This window comes from Microcaecilia unicolor, chromosome 9 (genome assembly GCF_901765095.1).
Source record: "Microcaecilia unicolor chromosome 9, aMicUni1.1, whole genome shotgun sequence".
Classification (NCBI taxonomy): Eukaryota; Metazoa; Chordata; class Amphibia; order Gymnophiona; family Siphonopidae; genus Microcaecilia; species Microcaecilia unicolor.
The window spans coordinates 32802675-32823135 of NC_044039.1; the positions used below are offsets into that span (position 1 = coordinate 32802675).

Below are 20461 nucleotides of genomic sequence, written 5' to 3' on the forward strand. Positions count from 1 at the left end.
TTTCTTCCACTCTTGTGTACTTTGCTGTTTTTTGCTTGTTTGTGTTCGTTCACTCCCTCCTTGTGGATCGTGGACCGCACTCCGTAGCTTTATTGCACCTCATATTGAGGATTTCAGGAGCTTGATCTATACAAGTCAATTTGTTGACCCCCGAGGAAGGCTTTGTAGCCGAAACACGGACCGTGTAAGGTCCCAATAAACTGTCTTTGGTGCTCTTACTACTGTGTTTTCAGTACTGGTCTTTTTTGGACTTAGTTTTCTTCCACTCTTTTTCTCATTTCTGCTGGAACAGTTTTAAGCCTTTCAACTTAACCACCAGAATTTCTTTTTCTCTTTCAGCTGTGATGTGAAGAAAGACTTCGGAAATTAAGCTCCGAATTCTTTTTAAGAAGACAAGACTTGGTACCCTTTTCCAGGTAAGTTTAAGACAGTTATGCACACATATAGCTTTTGTTTGTCTAGATATTTCACTTTTGAGTTTGTGCCATTGTAAACACTGGTTTTGATTAATTTAATTCTGTTTCTTTTTGATGATTGGCACACTCCATATATTTATAAACGGGATGAGGATTACACCTGAAAATACCAGAGTAAACCTGATCTTATGTTGTACTGCATAAGAGTCCTGAACGTTCTACTGCAATTCTTAGACTGAATGATTGATTTAGAATGATCAGAGTGTCCTTTTGAGGGGTATATTATAAACCATATTTGCACATAGGGCTAAATTCACTGATGAAAATGGGTGCGCAGTTTATAGAATAGTGCTTAGCACCAGGATCCACACCCAGTTTTCGGCGTGAGCACTTTATACCAACTGGAACCTGGTATAAATCCTCACACCAAAATGAGGGGTCCTTTAACTAAGCCGCAGTAAAAAGTGGCCTGTGGTAGTGTAGGCGCATGTATTGGGTGCGCGCCGGGCCAGTTTCTACTTCATCTATAAAAAATGTTGTGTTTTTTTTTAATGGGACGGGGAAAGGGCCTTTGGTAAAAATGAAACCAGCACACGCCCAAAACCGGCCTGAGCCCTTAATGCCACCCATTGATCTAGTGGTAAAGGCTCACGTGCTACATGCATGGTGACCGGTCGGCGCACGCTAAGTGCTGATTACCGCATGTAAGAAGAAATAAATAAATAATTCATCCAGGCGTTATGGGCATGCCAAATCCGAAATTACTGCCAGGAGGGTGTACAGGAGGGTGCACTGACCTGGCAGTAGTCTCGTTTTGGCAGTGGCGTTCCTATGTCAGCTGCCACCCGAGGCGGATCGCCGCTGTGCACCCCCCCAGGTGCAGCGGTGTCCGTCCCCCCAGGGTGCAGCACAACACGCCCCCTCCCAGTGCAATGACACCCCCCTCCTTGGCGCATCAAGCTCCCCCCCCCAGGTGCATTCTTGTCTGCTGGAGGGATGCAGAGAGCAGCCGCGTGCCTGTCGGCTCCGCTGGCTCCCTGCTCCCTCTGCCCCGGAACAGGAAGTAACCTGTTCCGGGGCAGAGGGAGCAGGGAACCAGTGGAGCCGACAGGCATGCGGCTGCTCTCTGCACCCCTCCAGCAGCATGCACCCGGGGCGGACCACCCCGCCTTTGCTACACCACTGCATTTTGGCACACGCTGCATGCGTGTAGAGCCTACTGCGGCTTAGTAAAAGGGCCCCTTAGACACAGATCCCTTGGGTTCTGTAAAACTGCAAACATTTTAGTGAACATCCCTGCCCCCCCCCCCATGACCATGTCCCTTTTTTTTTTTTTTTTTATTTGTACCCCGCACTTTTTTCCCCACTCATGGCAGGTTGCACGCTAAAGAATGTACATGCAATTTTATAGAATACTATCTAGCAAGATGTGTGCATAAATTCAAATTGGTGCTAATTAGCACCCAATTATTGGCTCATTCAATTAAATTTTGTGCGCAAATTGGGGGTTGGCCCAAATTTGCGTGTGCAATTTTGAGCCTCCTTGATAGAATTTGGGAGATAATATGCTGATTTACTTGCATAAATGGGATCTAAAAAAAATTGATGGCACGTACTTTGCTGGTAGATGGGTACAGGGGTAGAATTTGCACAGACATGCATGTGTCTAGATTATAAATATGCTAATCTACATGTGTACTTGCACAGTTTTTGCATGGGCAGGTATAAATGTCCGTAACTGCAAGGTAAGAACAATTTTTGCTTCTTTTGCTACTATTTTATAGACACAAAGGGCCCCTTTTATTAAGCCACATAAGCGTCTGCACGCACCCAACATGCGTCAAAATGGAGTTACTGCGTGGCTGTTCTGGTAAGTTCATTTTTGGCACGCGCCCGATATGCGCGTCTGAAAAATATTTTTTATTTTTGGACGTGCATAACAGATGCACACCAAGTGGCATTTGATGAACGTAGGTCATTACCGCCCAAATTCTTTACCACTAGGTCAATGACTGGCGGTAAGGTCTCAGACCCAAATTGGGCGCATGGCAATTTTGATTTTGCTGTACGTCCATTTTCAGCAAAAAAGGCCTTTTTTTACAGGCGTGCTGAAAAATGGATTGGCACTTGCCCAAAACCCGCGCCTACACTACCGCAAGCCATTTTTCAGCACGCCTTTGTAAAAGGATCCCATAGGTGGTTATGATGGTTATTAGATGCTTTATTCCTGTTTTGAATGTCTGGAAACTGACATTTTAGATGTCTGTATTGCATGAACCAAATCTTGATTTTATATAGCCAGGATATGGTTGTCTAGAACTGCAGTATGTCCATATGAATAGGAAGCGTGGTCTAGGCATGTTTTGGGTGTGAATAGGGAGGGGCCAAAAGATGGACATCCAACTCCAGTTGCAAAAGGGGAAGAGACATTCGTATTTAGACCTGGTACTTGACCATGTCCAGGTTACAGACAGGTGCTCCAACTGAGCCGTTCTCCACTGGAGGGAGTAAGGAAAGTTTCAACAGATATGTTTCTGTCCTTGGGGGGACTCACAATAAAAAGAAAAAAAAAATTACAAGCACTACAGTGGAATTTGAACCTGCAACCTCTGGATCTTGGATCCGGTTCTCAGCTGGCTGCTCTAACCATTAGGTTATTCCTCTTCATGGATGTCTATGTGCCACTGCTACAGAGATGGGTTTGTAACTTTGTAAAAGTACTTGAGTAAAAAGTAAAAGTATTGGCTTCGAAAGTAGTGAAGTAAAAGTATAAAGTCTTATCCAAAAAAATACTTAAGTAAAAGTAATAAAGTAGAGCTCTTAAAACTACTTTTTTTTTTTTTACTACAAAGTAAAAAGTATTCTTAACAAGTTGGACCAAAGAATCTAGTATGTTTACAAACTAACTTATAAGGGTTATCTAAGGTCCTTCATAGAAAAGACCATCCTGAACATTGCAGTGGGCAGTAGAACATTTATACACCTACTGGAAAACAAGCGGAGTGCTCCTTTTCCAAAGCCGCAGTACATACAGTGAAGCCTGTAGGAACTGAATGGGCTTTGCTGCATTTGCGGCGTGGGAATCAGTACTGCTGCTATGTAAAAGGAGCCCTGAATTAGTACAGATCAGACCTACACAGACACTTGATGCTAACAGAATACCTGGTCTTTTTCACACATTAACAGAGGTAGCCCCTCATAAAGTACAGAATAAGTAACTACAAACTAAAAATAGAACTATGTAGACAAAAATTAAACTGAACCCCAAGAAGCCATACTCTGCATACAGTGCAAAACCAAACAGAAACGGTGCACATTGGCGGAACTGTGGGCTGCTCAAAATGGGCCCCCTCTCTCCTTCCTTTCTTCCCTCCCCATAGCATCCAACACTCCTGCCATTCCCTCTTTCCCAAGGTGTCCTGCAATTGCCGGCTCTCATAATGTTTCAGCCCCCCCTCTCTCTGCACCCACACTCCAGCCACCTTTTTTACAGCCCCCCCCCCCCCCCTTCTACACACACCACAGCTTGACTGGCTGGCCTTGAACCTCCCATTTGTTTTATAGCCCACGTTCACTGGCTGGACTTGATTGACTGGCTGGCTCTTGGCTCCCCTTTTTTAAAGTACCCCCACCCCTCACCAGCTGAGTATACGGGCCTTTTCGGGGCAGGAAGGAAGACCACTCCTTCCTACCAGCTACTGCTGCTCTCCTTGATACTGCCATGTATTCAAAATGGCCACCGCAACTTCAAGCAGCAGTCTCGGCCCGAGACTTTTAGTGGCGGCCTTGCGAGACTGCCATTTGAAGTCTTGGTAGCCATTTTGAATATGTAACGGTGGTAGCGGGTAGGAAGGGAGTGGGCTTCCTTCTTGCCCTGAAGAGGCCACTAGACCACCAGGGCTTGTAAAAGTAGGCTCTGGGAGGGCACACTGAGGCCTGCGGGTGGGGGTGGGGCGGGACAGACAGCCTTCCTTTTATGTTCCCTTCCTCTGCTTAAACCTGATTGGATACTGCGGTCTCCGTTCCTGCAGTATCCAATTGGGTTCAAGCAAAGGCAGGGAAAATACTTTAAAAAAAAGTTTCTTAACTTGTATTTCATTACTAAGTACAAAAGTACTGCTTATTTGTAACGAGTTACAAGTAAAAAGTATTGCAAGAAAATATAACTCATTATAAGTACAAGTACTGAAAATTGTACTTAAGTACTGTAACAAAGTACAAGTACTTCATTACTACCCATCTCTGCAGTTTTATATATGGACATTCCAATGCTGCCACAAAGACGTTTTGCCCTATTCATAATTTGGATGTTTCAGGGGTCCTTTTACTAAGGTGCGCTAAAAATGGCTTGCGGTAGTGTAGGTGCGGTTTTGGGGCGCACGCCAATCCGTTTTTCAGCGCGCCTGTAAAAAAGCCCTTTTTAAAATTTTTGCCAAAAATGGACATGCGGCAAAATCACAATTGCCGCGCGTCCATTTCGGGTCTGAGACCTTATCGCCAGCCATTGACCTAGCGGTAAAGTCTCAAGTGGTAACCAGGTGGTAATGACCTACACATGCTCAGTGTCACTTGGCGCACATTACAAAATAAAAAATGAAATAACCATAAGGATAACCCGGTAGCCATGCGGTAACTCCATTTTGGCATGCATTGGGTGCGCATAGACACGCGGCTTAGTAAAAGGGCCCCTCAATTTGTAAAATGGATGTTCATGCTGGACATAGCCAGTACTTGGGCGTCCATTTCTCATGAATTTTAAAGCAGGCTGTTTGTCAGCGAGTCCTGTTTTAAACTACATCATGGATGTCGATGTGTGACGTACAGACTTGGACGTCCGTATTCTGAATCGGCCATCTTTCCTTAAAATTCTTTATAGAATGGTGCCTAAGTAGGTGCTTATGTGCCCTCTTAAACCGCATGCTCTGTTATAAAATTATCCTCTTTATGATGTCATGCTTGGAAACAACGTTTTCCAGTACATTTAGAGGCCCTTTTACTAAGGCGTGTAGGTGCCTATGAGCGTCCAACGCACGTCAAATTAAAACTACTATCTGGCTACCATGTGCCCCGGGCAGTAATTCTATTTTTAACGCGTGTCCAAAACGCCCAGCAGAAAATATTTTCTATTTTCTACCGCGTGGCGCTAATGAGCGGTAATCGACAGTGTGCGCGCGCTAATGATTACCACCTGGTTAACGCATGAGACCTTACCGCTAAGTCAGTGGGTGGCGATAAGCTCTCAGGCACAAAATGCACACTCGTTTTAATTTTGCTGCACGTCCATTTTCGAACACAAAAAAAGGGCCTTTTTTGCAGATGCACTGAAAAATGGACCTGCGCGCGTCCAATACATGCACCTACACCAGTGCAGGCTATTTTCCAGCACACCTTAGTAAAAGGTCCCCTTACTGACTTGTAGATTTAGATGTGGCATATCAGCTGTTTGCTTATTTTTTGTTTTGCAATTTGGAGGGCAGATTCCTCTTGGGTATAAGTAAGCTATTTTCTGTCGCTGCATGTTGTAAGCTCTGTTCAGGTTTGCTACACTGTACAGATATATTTTCTTTTATTTCAACATTTTCCTACCTTCTTGCCACCTATATTTCATTACTATTATGTTGCGCAAGGTCTCACGAACAGGAACAGCAAAACAGGAAAAACCTCTACGATGAGTCCATACAGTACACAAGGAGTAGAAGCTGACCGCAGACTAAACCAACTTGGGAGATGAAAATGATGAAAACTCTTTATTAATTGCTCAAGGGACCTGACACGGCCTTTGTTTCGGCGCACCAAGGCGTCTGCTTTAGGGGTCACAAATAGTATTCACAGAACGTGCACGTTAAACAGAAATGCAACCAAACGTGAACTCTATAAAATTCAAAACCAGGTTTCTTCCGCATACTAGCTCAGTTTTTTCCTGCCGTCACGCTGAAGGTTTTTTCTCCACCGAGTTAGTATGCGAAAGAAACCTGGTTTGAATTTTATAGAGTTCACGTTTGGTTGCATTTCTGTTTAACGTGCACATTCTGTGAATACTATTTGTGACCCCTAAAGCAGACGCCTTGGTGCGTCGAAACACAGGCCGTGTCAGGTCCCTTGAGCAATTAATAAAGAGTTTTCATCATTATTATCTCCCAAGTTGGTTTAGTCTGTAGCCAGCCTCTACTCCTTGTGTACTGTGCTGAAGGTCTCACTACATTAGCATACATTCTTAAATTGTCCATGGCACTTTGATACTGTGGGGTCCTTTTACTAAGGTGTGCCGAAAAGTGGCCTGCACTGGTGTAGACATGTGTATTGGACGCGCGCAGGTTCATTTTTCAGTGCACCTGCAAAAAAGGTCTTTGGGGGGGGGGGGGGCAAGAATGGACATGTGGCAAAATGAAAATTGGCGCGTGTCCATTTTTGACCTGAGACCTTACCGCCACCCATTGACTTAGCGGTAAGGTCTCACGCATTAACCGGGCAGTAATCGTCAGCATGCGTACAATGTCGATTACTGACTGGTTAGCACTGCGCGCCAGAAATCTTCCGATGCGTGTAGTGGGCACGCATAAAAAAATGAAATTACCGCTTGGGCCGTGTGGTAGCCAGGTGGTAGTTCCAAATTGGCATGCGTTGGGTGTGCGTAGGCCCCTACGAGGCTTAGTAAAAGGGCCCCTGTGTAACCATTAGCCTGCTTTTCTGTAGAGACGTTCATTAGCTTATATTCAGTTCATTAGCATGTAGAAATCAATCTAATGTGCATTAACTTATAAATGAATGCATGTACAATCAGTTTATGCACATTTAAAACTTTCTAATGTTTTTATTAAACTGATTGTGCAAAACAAACAAACAAGAAAAATGCTTTGAACGCCATGGGCTATTTTCTATATATGGCGCTTAAAAGAAATCAGCGACGATAAAAATAACGTGAAATGCGTTATTCTATAAACCGTGCTTAAAGTTAGGTGCAGTTTATAGAATAGCGCTTACACCCGGGAATCGCGCCTAACTTTAGGTGCGGCCATTTGTACCAACTGAAACATGGTGCAAAGCCTCGCGCTTAAATTTTTTTCTATAACTATGCACACAAATTCTAGGAATGCCCCTGATCTGCCCATGGCCCTCCCATTTCTGTGCCCCTGTGTTAAATTTAGGCATGACACTGCTAATTAAATCCAATTAGTGCTAATAATTGCTTGTTAGGATGCCAGTTATCAGCACTAATTGGCTTGTTATTCAATTGAGCTGCATGCGCAAATTGGGTATGTGCTCAAATTTGCACGCACATCTCAAAGCACCATATATAGAATCCGGACGCAAATGTAGAATCTGGGGGACCATGTATAATAATAATATATATGAAAGATACAAATAAACACCTTCAAACAATTGAAACCCCGTGACTTCCATTCTTGTTTGCAATTGATTACTAGCTCTTATTTATGCATGACTTCCTAAATTATTATTTTTTTAAATGTAAATGAATATGCTAAATCTTTTCTAGATAGGGACTAAGAAATATCCTCATATTCAGATTTACTATGGCATGCAATGAAATCATTTGTGAAAATATTAACATAGTTATCCGACTATTCATCCCCAAAAGCCTCATTAATGTCATAAGAATATCCTATATAATAAAACACACATCCAACATTCTGAAGCTGAGAAAGTGAATCCTTCAAGCCTTGAAGCATTCCTGCAACGTTCCGGAACTATGTGTCGTCAATTGAGGAGATGGAGCCTTACAGAGTGCACGGATGCTTCAAGGCTTGAAAGCTTCACTTTCTCAGACACACACACACACACACTCACTCTCTGTCTCTCACATACACTCTCTCTCACACACTCTGTCTCACACACACACACACACACACACTCACTCTCTGTCTCTCACATACACTCTCTCTCACACACTCACACACACGCACACTCTGTCTCTCTCTCTCTCTCTCTTTCTCTCTCACATACACACTCCATCTCTCACCCACACACTCTCTCTCAAAAATGCACACTCCGAGGAAAGGGGGGCATGGAACACGCTGGGGAGGAGAGGGAGGGAGGCATGGAACTCGGAGGGAAGGGGGGGCCAAGAACTTGGAGGGGAGGAGAGAGAGGAAGGAGAGGAGAGAGAGGGAGGGAGGGAGGGAGGGGGGGCCTGCACCTTGGACGGAAGGGGGGCCTGGAACTCAGAGGAGAGGGAGGGAGGGAGGGAGGGAAGGAGGGGGGTCATGGAACTCAGAGCCCCCCCCCGCACACACACTCTCTGTCTCTTACATATACTCTCTCTCACACACGCTATCTCTCTCTCTCACACACACTCTCTCTCTCTCTCTCACACACTCACTCTCTCACATACTCACTCTCACTCTCACACACACATACACTCTGTCTCTCACACACACTCTCTCTCTCTCTCTCTGACACAAACACACACACACTCTGTCTCTCTCTCACTCATTCTCTCTCTCTCTCTCTCTCACTCACACACACACTCCATCTCTCACACACATTTTCTCTCTCACACACACTTGCTGTCTCACACACACACTCTCTCTCTCTCAAACATACACACTCCGATGAAAACCTTGCTAGTGCATGTTTCATTTGTGTCAGAAATGGGCCTGTTTTACTAGTAAGAACATAAGAATTGCCATACTGGGTTAGGACCAAAGGTCCATCAAGCACAGTATCCTGTTTATAAGAATGACCAATCTAGATCACAAGTACCTGCAGGATCTCAAAAAATAGATAGTTTTCTGGCAAGTCTACCTTAATAAGAGTTTATAGACTTTTCTTCTAGGAATTTGGCTATACCTTTTTTTAAACCCAGCCATGCTAACTACTTTTACCATATCAAGCAGCAATGAGAATGAAAACATATGTTTTAAATTTACTACTTGTAACTTTTACGGCATGTGCTTTTGAAAGAGTAAACAAGCACTCTGTGTTCTCCTATTCGACTCCACTCAGTTTTTTATAGACCGCTATCATATTTCCCCTCATCTGTCTCTTCTCAAGCTGAAGAGCACTGACCTCTTTAGCCTTCCTTCATGTGAAAGTGATTCCATCCTTTTTATCATTTTGCTCACTCTTCTCTGTATCTTTTCTAATTCTGCTATATCCTTTTTATGATGTGGTGACCCAAACTACACGAAATACTCAGGGGTCCTTTTACTAAGGTGCGCTGAAAAGTGGCCTGCGCTGGTGTAGACACATGTATTAGACGCTCGCAGATTCATTTTTCAGCATACATTTAAAAAAGGCCTTCTTGTTTTTGGCCAAAAATGGACATGTGGCAAATTGAAAATTGGCATGTGTCCATTTTGGGCCTGAGACCTTACCGCCAAGCATTGACTTAGTGGTAAGGTCTCACACATTAACGGGCCATAATCGTCAGTGCATATAACGCCATTACCGCCCTGTTTGCACCGCATGCCGGAAAAATTCTGGCACGCGTAAAAAATGAAATTACTGCCCGGGCCATGCAGTAGCCAGGCGGTAGTTCCACGTTGGGTGCATGTAGCCGCCTTTGTGGCTTAGTAAATGGGCCCCTCAAGGTGCAATCACAGCATGGAGCAATATAGAGTTATTATGATACTAGTAAAACAGGCCCGTTTCTGACACAAATGAAATGGGCGATAGAAAGGTTTTTCTCGAAGTGTGTATGTTTGAGAGAGTGTGTGTGAGAGTGACTGTGTGTGAGAGAGAGTGAATGTGCGAGTGTGTGTGTGTGACAGAGAGTGAGACAGAGAGTGAGTGGGTGCGAATGTATCTCCTCTGTCCCCTGCCCCCCTCCAGCCACCCAGCAATTCTCCTCTCTCCCCTGCTCCCCCTTCAGCCATCCAGCGATTCTCCTCTGTCTCCTGCCCTCCCTGTAGCCACCCAGCGAGTCTCCTCTCTCCCCTGCCCCCCCTCCAGCCACCCAGTGATTCTCCTCTCTCCCCTGCCCCCCTCCAGCCACCCAGCGATTCTCCTTTTTCCCTCGCCCCCCTACAGCGACCCAGCGATGCTCTTCTCTCCCCTGCCCCCCCTCCAGCCACCCAGCGATTCTCCTCTCTCCCCTGCCCCTCTCCAGCCACCCAGCGATTCTCCTATCTCCTCTGCCCCCCTCCAGCCACCCAGCGATTCTCCTGTCTCCCCTGCCCCTCCTCCAGCTCCCCTGTTTACCTCCGTCGAAGCGGCTGCGTCTTTGAAAGCCCTGCCCATCTGTAGCCTTCCCTTCAACTTCATTCCCTCTGAGTCCCGCCTGCTGACGTCATTTCCTCTTTTCGCGAGGGCAGGACTCTGAGGGAACGAACTCGAAGGGAAGGCTGTAGACGTTGAGGTTGTGCCTCGTGCTGCTATCCTGTGGTTGGTCAGTGCTGTTTGTGACGAACCCAGAAGTGCGTGACGTCAATTCAGGTGATGGATACAGCGTTAGAGGCAGCATGAACCCTTCAAACTTTCACTGCCACGGAGTCAGCTTTTTATTATATAGGATTCTTTGTGTTATTCTGTATTCATTTCCTAATAATTCCTAATATTCTCTTTGCATTTTTTGGCCACTGCTACACACTGAGCAAAGGATCTCAGTGTATTGTCCATGATGATGCTTAGATCTTTTTCCTAATGTGGAACCAAGTATCATGTAGCTATAATTAGGGCCTTTATCTATGTGCATCACTTCACTTTTGTCCACATTTAAATTCTGATCTGAGAATTTGCAGGCGGATCTTGCAAGTCTTCCAGTCTCACAAGGTCCTCCTGCAAATTCTCACAGTCTGCATATGATGTAACAACTTGGAATAAGTTTGTGTCACTTGCAAATTTGATTACTTCACTCATTGTTCCCATTTTCAGATCATTTATAAATATTTTAAAAAGTGCACGTTTCAGTACAGATTCCTGTGGTGCTTTACTGTTCACCATTCTGCATTGAGAAAATTGGCCATTTAACCTTTTCTGTATTATAAGTAGTTCCCAGTGCCCCACAGACATTCCGTCCTATCCCATGGCTTTTTTAATGTTTTAGTTTTGGTATATGTATTATTTTTATGAGTGTATGTTGTAACCTGCTTAGATACATTGGATAGGCAGGATATAAATTTGATAAATAAATAAAAATAACTTCCTTAAGAGTCACTCATGAGGGCCTTAATGCTTTCTGAATATCCAGATACACTGTCTTCCCTTTATCCATGTTTATTCACACCTTCAAAAAAATGTAGCAAATTGAGGCAAGACTTTCCTTGGCTAAATCCACGTTGACTCTGTCCCATTAAATTATGTTTGTCTATGTGTTCTGTAATTTTGTTCTTTATATTAGTTTCGACTATTCTACCTGGAGCTGACTTCTGCCTCATTAGTCTAGTTTCTCAGATCACCCCTGAAATGTTTTATAAAGATTGACATTATATTGGTCTCCCTCCAGTCTTCAGGATGTAACAGAATCTCCCTTGAATACTTTAGATGCACATCCTAACTGGAAAGCTTATGGTTCAAACTATGTAATCTACTAGCAAGCACTCTTAAAAAGTTTCAAGTGACCCCACCCTTCAAACCCTACCCCCCACCCAACCCAACCCAGGTACTCTGTCCTATCCTTTCCACCCTTCAAGCTTTCCCTTGCTCTTTCTCTCTCTCCTTCCCTCCTTCCAAAGTCTCTCTCTCTCTTTCATCACAGTATCTCTTCCTGTTCCTCCCCCCCCCTCGCTGTTTAACTCTACTGTTATAACAGCTCTTCATCCCCTGTGGCTGTAACTTGCTATATAAATTTTCTACCGCAGCATTAACAGATAGTCTCTAGAAGGCATAGTAGGACCTAGTTCAGTCTTAGAATAAAAATATAAAAGAGAAGCAAGCATTATTAACTAGTTTCCATGGTGTACAACACTTTCCCCCATAGTTTTAGGTAGAAATTTAACAGCCAATAGTATAAAAAAAGATACTAGCAAGGCTTAAAGCATCCTAAAAGAAAGATATTTTCTGTTCTTGTCTGCTGGAGAGGCACTGCTACTGACCTGATTAGGTGCTAATTAAGGTGTGAGGAAGTAGAAAATTTGCAAAGGTTACTAAGGGCAACCTGATTACTGGGCTAGCTTCAAAGGGTTTGTTTGAAACAATCTCCTTAGAATCCAAACTACATAGAGGAAAGGTCCCACTTAACTTTCTTTCTGAGAAGTTCTGAGAGAAGAGGACATTTCTGGGGGTAAGTGACATTATTTTATTCTATGTTTTGATAACTTAATGATTGGGTTTAAAAGAAGAAATGTAGGATATTGATAAACACAGTTAGAATTTTTTTTTTTAAAAAGAAGCAAACTTATTAGCTAGTCTCCATACCCTTTTCCCCATATTTTTAAACTTTAAATTTTCTGCCACAGCATTAACAGATAGTCTCTAGAAGGCACAGTAGGACCTAGTTCAGTCTTCATTCCCACCTACCCCTAGCTCAACTCTTCATTTATAGTCAATTATTCTAATTAGGACAACAAGAGGGGAGTTTTTATTAGAGTTTTAATTATTTAATTTGTATCTGAGAAGCAAACACTAAATACATTACACCAATCTTAAGGCTCTTTATATTCATCTGATATCCCTAGTACCTTAAGAAGTTTTAATTAAACAACTCTATAATACTAAGATGCAGACAGTGGTCCAACAGCAAGAGGGGTGTTATCCAGTCTTTTGCATTGAGTGTCACATTTATGATTATCTCCCAGTTATTGAGAGGTCATATATGTGTGCTCGATGTAAAGTTCTAGCTCTGAGAGAACTAGTTCGTTCTCTTGAGGCTAGAGTAGCAGACTTGGAGGAGCTGAGGGAGACAGAGAGGTACATAGAGGAGGCCTACAGAGACATTGTAGAGAAGTCCCACCTCTATTCTGGCAGCCCCTGTGCTGCCTTGGAGGAGGGAGGTCTAAAAGGAAAGTATCACCCTGGACCAACTGGAAGTAATCCTGTAGCCAGGACCAGCACACCAGGGAATGCAATATCCTCTTGCACCGAGGGTGTGTCTCCAGGAAGGAAGGGTTAGGACGGTTGTTGTAGTTGGTGATTCACTTATTAGGCATGTAGATAGCTGGGTGGCTGGTGGATGTGAGAATCGCCTGGCCACTTGCCTGCCTGGTACAAAGGTGGCAGACCTAACGCATCACCTAGATAGGATTTTAGATATTGCTGGGGAGGAGCCGGCTGTCTTGGTACATGTGGGTACCATGACATAGGAAAATGTGGGATAGAGGTTCTGGAAGCCAAATTTAAGCTCTTAGGTAGAAAGCTCAAATCCAGAACCTATAGGGTAGCATTTTCCGAAGTGCTACCCATTCCACATGCAGGGCCCAAGATACAGGCAGAGCTCCGGAGTCTCAATGCATGAATGGTGCAGGGAGGAGGGTTTTAGATTTGTAAGGAACTGGGCAATATTCTGGGGAAGGGGGAGCCTATTCCAGAATGATGGACTCCTCCTTAACCAGGGTAGGACCAGGCTGCTGGCATTGGCAATTAAAAAGGAGATAGAACAGCTTTTAAACTAGAACCTGGGGGAAGGCAGACAGTAGTTTAAAAACGCATGGTTCAGAACAAGGTGTCTTTCAAAGATATCATCAAAACAGGGAAGATAGGGTATCCTGATAGTGAGGTTGCAAAAGAGACCGTACTACTACTACTACTTGACATTTCTAAAGCGCTACTAGGGTTACGCAGCGCTGTACAATTTAACATAGAAGGACAGTCCCTGCTCAAAGGAGCTTACAATCTAAAGGACAAATGTACAGTCAGTCAAATAGGGGCAGTCTAGATTTCCTGAAAGGTATAAAGGTTAGGTGCTGAAAGCAACATTGAAGAGGTGGGCTTTGAGCAAGGATTTGAAGATGGGTAGGGAGGGGACTTGGCGTAAGGGCTCAGGAAGTTTATTCCAAGCATAGGGTGAGGCGAGGCAGAATGAGCGGAGCCTGGAGTTGGCGGTGGTGGAGAAGGGTACTGAGAGGAGGGATTTGTAGTAGATCAGGTGTCCTTAAATAAAGATAAAAATCAGACAAAAGATTGCAAATTAACACTGTCAACTAATGAGCAAGATGTAAATAGGAACAACAAACATAGTTTGAAATGTTGTGGAGCGCATGATCTGGTGCAGGAGGTAATAGTGCTGGGGCCACTTGATAATAGTGATCATAATATGATCAGATTTGATATTGGCTTTTGAGTAAGTACACACAGGAAATACAATACCTTAGCATTTAACTTTCAAAAAGGAGACAATGATAAAATGAGAAGAATGGTGAAAAAAAAACTTAGAGGAGCAGCTGCGAAGGTCAAAAATTTACATCAGGCATGGATACTGTTCAAAAATACTATCCTAGAATCCCAGGTCAGATATATTCCGTGTATTAAAAAAGGAAGAAGGAAGACCAAACGACAGCTGGCATGGTTAAAGAGGTGAAGGAAGCTATTAGAGCTAAAAGAAAATCCTTTAGAAAATGGAAGGAGGACCTGAATGAAAATAATAAGAAATGGCAAGTCAAATGCAAAGCGCTGATAAGGAAAGCAAAGAAAGACATTGAAAAAATAGATTGTGTTGGAGGCAAAAACACATAGTAAATTTTTTTAAAGGTATATTAAAAGCAAGAAGCTGGCAAAAGAATCGGTTGAACCACTAGATGACTGAGGGGTAAAAGGGGCAATCAGGGAAGACAAAGCCATAGCGGAGAGATTAAATAAATTCTTTGCTTTGGTCTTTACCAAAGAAGATTTAGGAGAGGTACCGGTGCCAGAAATGGTATTCAAAGCTGACGAGTCAGAGAAACTGAATGAAATCTCTATAAACCTGGAAGATGTAATGGCTCAATTTGACAAATTGAAAAGTAGCAAATCTCCCGGAATGAATGGTATTCATCCCTGAGTACTGATAGAATTGAAAAATGAACTTGCAGAACTATTGTTAGTAATATGTAATTTGTCTTTAAAGTCCAGCATGGTTCCGGAAGATTGGAGGTTGGCCGATGTAATGCCAATTTTTAAAAAAGGTTGCAGAGGTGATCTGGGAAATTATAGACTGGTGAATCTATCATCATTACTGAGCATATTCAAAAACATGTATTAAGACAAAGCCAACATGGATTTAGTGAAGGGAAATCTTGCCTCACCAATCTATTACATTTCTTTGAAGGGGTGAACAAACATGTGGATAAAGATGAGCCGGTCGATATTGTGTATCTGGATTTTCAAAAGGCGTTTGACAAAATACCTCATGAAAGACTCCAGAGGAAATTGGAAAGTCATGCGATAGGAGGTAGTGTCCTGTTGTGGATTAAAAACTGGTTTAAAAATAGAAAGCATACAGTAGGGTTAAATGGTCAGTATTTTCAATGGAGAAGGGTAGCTAGTGGGGTTCCCCAGGGGTCTGTGCTGGGACCACTGTTTTTTTTTAACATATTAACATATTTATAAATGATCTAGAGACAGGAGTAACTAGTGAGGTAATTAAATTTGCTGATGATACAAAGTTATTCAAAGTTGTTAAATTGCGAGAGGATTGTGAAAAGTTACAAGAGGACCTTACAAGACTGGGAGTCTAAATTGCAGATGATGTTTAATGTGAGGAAGTGGAAAGTGATGCACGTGGGAAAGAGGAACCCAAATTATAGTTATGTAATGCAATGCAAGGTTCCACATTAGGAGTCACTGACCGGGAAAGGGATCTGCTCAGTGTGTGGCGGTAGCTAAGAAAGCCAATAGAATGTTAGGTTTTATTAGGAAAGGAATGGAAAACAAAAATGAGGATGTTATAATGCCTTTGTATTGCTCCATGATGTGACCACACCTCGAATATTGTGTTCAATTCTGGTCACCACATCTCAAAAAAGATATAGTGGAATTAGAAAAGGTACAGAGAAGAGCAATGAAAATGATAAAGTGAATGGAACAACTTCCCTATGAGAAAAGGCTAAAGTAACTAGGGTTTGTCAGCTTGGAGAAAAGACGGCTGAGGGGAGATATGATAGAGTTCTATAAAATAATGAGTGGAGTGGAACGGGTAGACGAAAAATCGCTTGTTTACTCTTTCCAAAAATGCTAGGACTAGGGGGGCACTCAATGGAGCAACAGAGTAGTAAATTTAAAACTAAACAGATATTTCTTCACTCAACATGTAATTAAACTCTGGAATTCATTGCTAGAAATCTAGTAAAAGTGGTTAGCTTAGCGGGGTTTAAAACGGTTTGGATGGCTTCCTAAAGGAAAAGTCCATAGACCATTAGTAAAATGGACTTATGGAAAAATCCACTGCATATATCTAGAATAAGCAGCATAAAATGTATTGTACTGTTTTGGGATCTTGCCAGGTATTTGTGACCTGGATTGGCCTCTGTAGGAAACAGGATGCTGGGCTTTATGGACATTTGGTCTGTCCCAGTATGGCAATACTTATGTATTTATCTCTTCTCATGGTATCCACTGTATTTGCCATCTACATAAAGGCAAACCTTTTTCCCTCTAACCCTTCAGCAATGTCTGTCACAAATATATTAAACAGAATCGACCCCCTTACCGACCACTGAGGCACTCCACTACTTTCCTCTGAGAGGATTTCATTTACCACCACTGTCTGCTTCCTGTTGGTCAACCAGTTTCCAATCCAGTTCACCATTTTGGGTCCAAAGTTCAGCCCTCTCAGTTTATCCACAAGTCTTCTCTGAGGAACTGTATCAAAGGCTTTGCCGAAATCCAAATAGATGACATCTACTTTGTATCATTGATCCAGTTCTTTGGTCAGCCAGTTAATCAGTGAGATTTGTTTGGCAGGATTTTCTTTTGGCAAAGCCATGTTGCCTCGGATCCTGCAACCTGTTAGATTCTAGAAAGTTAAATATTCCATCAGGAGCGACTCCATTATTTGTCCTACCACTGACATAAGGCTTACTGGCCTGTAGTTTCCCACTTCTTCCCTGTCCCTGCTTTTGTGATAAGGGACCAGATCCAATCGCCTCCAAGCTTAGTGGTAATTAGATGGCAACACTGGTAATTGGGAAGGAATGCCAGCGCTGGGCAGACTTCTGCAGTCTGTGTCCTGATCATCACTGGCCAGATTCAGCTTCAGTAACTGGAGAACAAGGCCAGTGTCAGGCAGACTTCTACGGTCTGTGCCCTGAAAATGGCAAGAACAAATCAAGATCAAGTGTACATATGTAGTATCCCATCATACCTTATACTATAATTTGACCTTGTTGGGCAGACTGGATGGACCCTACAGGTTTTCATCTGCTATCTTCTGTGTTACTATATCTGACATATTTGCTCCTTGCTGATGGAATGTGCATGCACACCATGCCAAAATACAGAGACCCTATTTTTAGCCCCTAAAGTATAATACACACACCCCCTACCTCGTGGTCAATAGAAGGGTGATACTAGATCCTAATACGTTACATGTTAAAAAAAAAAAAGAATTCTCAGAAACATATTAGAGAAACAGCAGACGCAGAACCACCTGCTTTCCTCTTAAGAACGCCATTGAAATCATGCTCATGGTCCTGTTTTGTGGAAAAGGCTGCCAGCCTCTTTTCAGCTGTTAGGTTTTAAAACATTTACGTTATTAGATCTGCTTGCAGGAACAGTTTGCTCCGTGTCTAGATCTCACTGCCCAAGTATTGCTGCAGAACAACACGCACAGATTCTAAGACCTATATAAAACTTAGAACAGGTTACCTAGTCAACTTCCCTGGGGGGTCACTGTACTTGCTAGGGTAAGAAATATTATCTGCTGTTGGCCTCAAATGATCCAACTGGATTGTAAAATCCCAGGGGCAAAGACTTATTTATACATGTATGTATTTTGCTATGAAATGTTCTAGTTTAGGGCCCACTGATATCATCTTTACAAATAATGATTACGTGGACAGCAGGGTTCTATTGTAGAATAGTTAATAACTAAAAATAAGCATAGAACAACACCTGGAATTAAAATAATAAACATCCAGTTAAGAGCATTCTGTCAGGAAATGTCTTTTGTTATCTAAATTCCAGTGTGAAAATAACTATGACAATATTTAGTTGGTCTGTCACAGAACCAGCCCATTCTTTCATATTCTATACCAATGGTATTCACTTCCAGTCTTCCAGGCCTACACACCGGTTAGGTTTTCAAGCTTATCTGTAAAGTAAACAGAAGCAGGAGAGTGAAGTGATATACATGGAAAAAAAAACAGCAATACCCTATTTCCTTTGAAGGAAGAAAGGGTCTGCAAACAGTGATAGAACAATTAATAAAAGATAAGTTAATTAATTAATTAATTTATGTATTTATTTGTTACTTGTATCCCACATTTTCCCCACTCATGCAGGCGCAATGTGGCTTACAGAGAATTAAATAAGAGTACATAAGTACATAAGTAGTGCCATACTGGGAAAGACCAAAGGTCCATCTAGCCCAGCATCCTGTCACCGACAGTGGCCAATCCAGGTCAAGGGCACCTGGCACGCTCCCCAAACATTCCAGACAAGTACAAAGTTAAAAGCTTAGGCAAGCATAAAAGAAGCAAATAGGAGGGGAGAAACTAACAGCGTGAACTAGGCAGGGTAAGGGACAAGGGATGCATCAATCAACATGGTAAGTTGAGGGGTAAGTCTTAGCTTAAGACTTAAGCTATGCATATCCCCCTTTAACACTCCAGTTCTCCTGGTTCATAAACCGGATGAAACATATAGGTTAGGGCAGGTTTTAGAGCAGGTTCTGGAAAGGTTCCAGTTGCAACCTGAATCCACCCTTCTCCAGTAAGTAGGTGACCTATTGATTACGGGAAAAAAAGAAAAATACGGTGAAAGAAGTCACTGATAATTTGCTAAATTTTCCGGGAGAGCAAGGTCTGAGAGTGACCAAAACAAAATTACAGTATGTGGAGAAAGAGGTGAAATATCTGGGACATTTAATCAGTGAAGGACAGAGGTGAATAAATCCAGAAAAGAATACAAGGAATTGTAGAAACACAGCTCCCAAAAACAGAGAAAGAGTTAAGAAAATTCTTAGTTCTGAGAGGATCTTGTAGGCTGTGGATAATCCCACTGATAGATTAAGATGGGGAGGGGAGAAATACAGAACCATACTTGCTCAGAGAGCCCACAGGTGGCTAACTGATTCTAGGTTGTTAAAGTATGAAGCTGTATTAATGGAAAAGGATGATTTAGTCCTGACTACAGAGAATTGTGTTAATTCGGCTTCCGTCCTATCAAAAGGGTAGAGTGGGGATCAAGACATATCACATGACTGTTTGGAAATCATTGAATATCAGTCAAAAATCAGGCCAGATTTAAGGGATAGGCCTTTACACACAGGGAGACAATTATTTGTGGATATATCTTCCTGGATCTTGGAGGGAAAAAGACAGTGGATATGCAGTAATAGATGGAAATACTCAGAAAGTATTGGAAGCAGAAAGACTGCCCAATACATGTTTAGCTCAGATCTGTGAGCTGTATGCCTTGAGTCAGGCATTATTTATTCTGAAAAAAAAAAAGGATGGAACCATCTATACTGATTCACAATATGCCTTTGGGGTGGTACACACTTTTGGGAAAATATGGAAAGAAAGGGGATTAATCACAAGTAGAGGAAAAGAATTGGGACATGAGAAATTAGTAATACAGGTGCTCAAGAATCTGTTGCTGCCAAGGGAGATTGCAGTGGTGCGTGTCCCGGGGCATCAGAAATTATTTACCCTAGAAGCTAGGGGAAACAGGTTAGCCGATGAAGCGGCTAAGGAGGCTGCTCTCCAGGAACAGCCAACAAAAATATGTGTCCTAATCTCTACGATCCCAGAAGCAGAACAGTTACCCTGCTATTTGTCCTGTTTGTCTGTCTTAATTAGATTGTAAGCTCTGTCGAGCAGGGACTGTCTCTTCCAGGGGCGTATCTGAGGTTCAGCGGTAGGGGGGGCAGGGGACAGAGTGAGGGGGCACATTATAGCCCCCCCGGCCGCCGCCGCTGACCCCCCCCCCCCCCGCTGTTGCCATCACCTACCCCCGCCGAGGTCCGCTTCCTCCTGCCTGCCGTTGCCTTTTACTTCAGCTGGCGGGGGACC

At 43.0% G+C, this 20461-nt stretch overlaps 1 protein-coding gene across 3 annotated transcripts in view; it reads left to right on the forward strand.

Moving 5' to 3' along the window:
• Positions 1 to 339: 339 nt before the first annotated feature.
• The window catches only part of LOC115477726 (cystine/glutamate transporter-like), a 100657-nt gene continuing 80535 nt past the window's right edge, over positions 340 to 20461 (forward strand). For 2 of the 3 annotated variants that reach the window (XM_030214780.1, XM_030214782.1), the window contains exon 1: positions 12560 to 12597. The gene's annotated coding sequence lies outside the window, so the exon portion shown is untranslated. Of the gene's footprint in view, positions 417 to 12559; positions 12598 to 20461 lie in introns of those variants that run through there. The other variant, XM_030214781.1, reaches the window with a different exon arrangement.